Source organism: Rosa rugosa, chromosome 2 (genome assembly GCF_958449725.1).
Source record: "Rosa rugosa chromosome 2, drRosRugo1.1, whole genome shotgun sequence".
Lineage (NCBI taxonomy): Eukaryota > Viridiplantae > Streptophyta > Magnoliopsida > Rosales > Rosaceae > Rosa > Rosa rugosa.
Window position 1 is genome coordinate 54,113,177 of NC_084821.1, and position 4,688 is coordinate 54,117,864.

Consider the following 4,688-nt stretch of genomic DNA (forward strand, 5'->3'; position numbering starts at 1 on the left):
CTAGCAAGTTTGATGTGTTTTTGCATAACTGTTAACCGAAATAAATCAACTTACACATATATATGAGTTCTAATGACTCGAGATTGCCCAACCAGGCCACGTTGTCCAACCGCATCTTATATATTAAATCAATTTTCCTACAATCGTTAAATTATAGAGCTTTATTCATAATTAATCTCATATACAAAAGGCTAAAATGGAAAATTGTGAAATACTAAAAACAAAAAACAGAGCAACATGAAACTAAACCCGGGAGTTACTCTGTTTACGTCTGCCTCAATTTCGTTTTGGTTGCTAGTTTGTCTATCATATGAGGTGTCCAACAATGGAGGTTTTGGCTTCATTCCTCTCTTTTTGTATCTTTCTTTTCTTTAAGGACTAAATTCATTTTAACTCCTCCAACTTTAGGTCGATCTTCACTTCAGTCCCTGAACTTTTTTTTTAATCACGTTGGTCCTTGCAGTTTCAATTTTCATCACCCGCGTCCAAAATTCAAACTTGGCTCTAAATGTAACGTCATGCGCTGAGTTGGCCTCGACACTATGGCCCACTTTTCAGCTTTGTCCCCTCAGATTGTGGTAATTGTCGAAATTGCCCCTTGTTTTCCATCTCTCTTCTGCTTCACTTGTCCACAGCCTAAAACCAAATCATCTCTCTCTCATTCCTCATTCTCTCCAACTCCTCCTTCTTCGCCGGCTTCCTCGTCCTCAAAAACCACGCCACCACTGCCGGCATTCTCGCCAGAAAACTCAAGTACGGCAGAGGCACCTCCAACAACGTAGCACTCTGGAATCGTCGAGAACCACCAAGACCATTTTGGCCTTCTACAACAATTCGATTACTGGAGGCTTATTTACATGCTTGAGCTTCGATTCCCGGTTCAATTCGAGGAGCTGAGTGTAGGGGATGCGGTTCGAGATGATGAGGAGTCTTGGGCAGAAGAGGAGGCGGCCGAGGGGTGAGCTGTGCCAGCGGCGGAGGGCGGATGCGCTAGAACCTCGAGCTTTGAGTTTTAGGTTGGTGAATCGGCAAAAGAGTAGCGAACCGGTCTTGCGTGTTGGTCGGTGAACAGGTCAGCTTCTGGACGACGTTGTAGACCGGAGGCTGGTGCTGCAATGGCGGCTACTGTTGAGGCAGTGTAGTAGAGGATTGGAGCTGAACCGATGCGTTTTGGGGATAATCGGAGCAAAAGGCAGAGGAGGAGGCCGGTCGAAATTGGGTTTTCGAGTTATGGGCTTGGAGATCTTGTGGGATAGGGTTTAGGATCTGGATATGAAAGAAACATAGACCCTTTTGGATCTAGAAGATCTCACAGGGATTTGAGTGTGTGGTGGCCTGTGGTTGATGGGCAATGAGAGAGTGTGTGAGTTTTGAGATGAAACTTTGGTTTTGCTGAGCTCACTTCTCTGAGAAGTGCGGTGGCCTGAATCGGGCTTGACGGAGGACGGAGTGGCCTAAATCGGGCTTGACGAGGACGAAGGAGGATGACAAGACCCGACCCGAGATTTCACCCTGAAATCCAAGGTGACCCTGCGGGGCCCATTTTTCGAGAAAATTCGGCAAAACTTTCCCTAAAATGGACAACCCTAACCTGAAAAGAAATAAAACCACACTTCTAAGCAACAATCCTTATACTCCTGGAACCATCATGCTCCCCAAATACCAACAACTCCATTTTCAAATTAAACAAATCTCATAGGTTATCAGAGCAATTCTAAAGTGAATATAAAGAGAGTAAAGAATTGATGAGCCCTACAATTGGAAGCAGTGACAACTATGCCTCGACTCCATGTACGTTCGACCTCTACTAATCTCGCCTGCAAACTGAGCATTTGAAACCGAAGGGCCCAGGGGAAAGCATTTTAAAAAAACGCGTTAGAGTGAGTGGACAAAAATAAATAATCAAGATAATTTAAATGAAGCAAACTTGAATACTTTCCAACTTATTTAAATTTATAAAACCTCGATGCATGCAACGTTTATAAAACGTATTTCTTTAAACTCAAAATCTCGTGAAAACATACCAGCCCCACTGGTTAAGAGAAATCAGACTAGCCCCGCTAGTCAAGTAATAATAGGATATGGGGAAGAAATATCACCATACGGGTAAAGGAGCCCCTTAGGCTCTACCCTCGACTGCCACTCACACATAGATTATGTGAGGAGGAGAACTAATAACCTCGACTACCACTCACGTGAGGAGGATAATAAATCACCTCAACTACCACTCACAAACACAAAGTAAGTGAGGAGGAGACACTAACCAAACGACCTGAGTATGGTGAGGAAAACAATCAAAAACCAGTAAATCCATAAAGCTTCCCCAATATCTCACAAGAAAAAATAAGTATAATCCAATGATGTGGCCCCGCACGCTAAAATATTCTCAAAATCATAACAAGTAGGCGAGATCAAATTATAAATCGTAAATCAGAAACAAAACCAAATCCACAATCATCAGTAAGGCATTCCCAATGCCAAAACCGAACGTCGATGAGTAGATAAGAAAAATATCTCTATCGAAATCCCATTTCGAAAATCTTTTAAAAATCTCAAATCGACGAATAGAAATATAATATATAATTCCAGAAATCACATTGGAAAATAATTCATCGAAAATCATTATAAACCGTAAATTCAAATTCGAGCGTAGAAAACTCTCATTCTAAAATCATGATGGAAAATCCGATCAATATTCCAAATATATATTCCAAAACCAAATAATATCCGAAAAAATAATATGCTCGACAAAATACTATGATAATTAAATAAAGCATTAATTCAAGAAACAACGCATGCATCAACATTTAAAACAAAAGTTCGCTCACAGTATACGGCTAAGCTTGCCCTTTATTCGAAGTTTCTCCCGGTGTGGTTCCTCCTCACGTCCTGTATAATATAACGCTCATAAATAAATAAATATAGGACGGAAATTTAAATTTACGATAATTAAATCGAATTCCTAAACGTCTCCTTTAATCTTAACTCCCTCAATTCTCCTTGATATTCATCCAAACTTCACCAATAATTTATATTCATCAATTTACAATTTCTAAAGCAAATTCGAAGGAAATCCGACGGTGGGATTCTCGTAAATCGATAATCAAAATTCTAAATTTCATAAATTCATAATTGATTCAAAACTTCTCTAATCTTTATCAAAATCACATATACAAACTCTACATCAATTATGTGATTTAATTAGCTAAAAATAGAATTTAAGTTACTGTTCAAGCACCACCACTGTTCATGCGGCCGCCAACTCCTCCTCCGGCCACCAAATTTCATCCTCAGCATCATCTCAACATTCTAACCATCTTTCATAACTACAATATTGATCAATTTTGAGTGTACAGGGTCGATTTTACCTGAAAACCGAAAAACCCTCAATTTTGCTCAAATCTCCGATTCTCCTTCCACGGCTCCAATTTGATGATGAAACTTGGTAGGTTGGTAGAAAATGGCAAGAGGAACAAAGCCCAGTTAGCCTCAACATCCGATTTGGCCGGAATTTGAAAAAATAGCCGAAAAACCCAATTGCTACAGTAAACTCTTGCCTTCTATTCGTCGTCTATAGTGCATGATAGGATGCAAGGCATATATTGATGGAAAGCTTGTTTCAAGACGAAGAGATAGGTACTAATTTTATGGTCATAGGTGGTCGGACGAAGCGGTAGTGACGTCGGGAAATTAGGTCGGCGGGAGAAGCAAATCTGGAAATTTTCTGGGTATTTCCAGAAATGGCAAGTCAGACTTGCTATTTATAGAATACGTTTTCAGCGAAACTACAAAACTGCCACTGACTTGAAACCCTTATAACTTCTTCGTTGTAACTCCTATTTTAGCGTGCCACATGTTTATGAACTCTGTTTAACGTTCTCTACAACTTTCATGAAGATAATTTTCTCAAATTTTGACCCGAACAAAAAGTCAACTTTTAGGGCCCCCCTAAAAATGCCAAAACGAAGTTAAAAGTAAAAATAATTGTCGTTTACCGTCCAATTTATTGTAAATTGGTAAATTAAGATACGGGACGTAACAGAGGAAGATTAAGAAGCAGAAGAGAGAGAAAAAATTAGAAATTAGATTAAATTCTAATAAAAGAAAAAATAAATTAGATTAAATTAGAAATGTCTATTTTGCCCTGCTTGGGGGTTTAAAGTCTGAAAAGTGAGCCCCCATGTCGGAGCTAACTCAGCTTGTGACGTCATCTTTGGAGCCAATTTTGAAATTTGGACGTGGGTGATGAAAATTGAAACTGCAAGGACCAACGTGATTAAAAAAAAAAAAGTTCAGGGACTGAAGTGAAGATCGACCCAAAGTTGGAGGAGTTAAAATGAATTTAGTCATTTCTTTAATAACATGGGATAGTAAAGATATTTTTTACCTCTCTTATCCCTCTATTTTTTTTTATCAGATAAACAACTCAAATGCTACAACTAGTCTTTCGTAAGTCGAACTCACAACCTCCCACTTACGAATGGGAGACTATGCCACTAGACCAAATGGTACTCGGCTCTTATCACTCTATTTGAGCAAAAAAAAAAAAAAAAAAAAAAAAAAGGAGTTAGAACTCCTCTTGATTGCAATTGTAAATGGAGAAAGTAAAACAATATATCCCATCAAAAAATTTAAATAAATAAATAAACAATTATTCTAAAATGAATAAAAACTAAAAGGGGGTATAA

At 38.8% G+C, this 4,688-nt stretch overlaps 1 long non-coding RNA gene across 1 annotated transcript; it reads right to left on the minus strand.

Moving 5' to 3' along the window:
• Window positions 1-483: 483 nt before the first annotated feature.
• LOC133732549 (uncharacterized) lies at window positions 484-3,719 on the minus strand. Its single transcript, XR_009857175.1, has 4 exons — window positions 3,369-3,719; window positions 2,829-2,889; window positions 1,757-1,824; window positions 484-1,591 (listed from the first exon to the last, which is right to left on the minus strand). It is a non-coding gene; the product is annotated as an uncharacterized LOC133732549 (long non-coding RNA).
• Window positions 3,720-4,688: the final 969 nt, after the last annotated feature.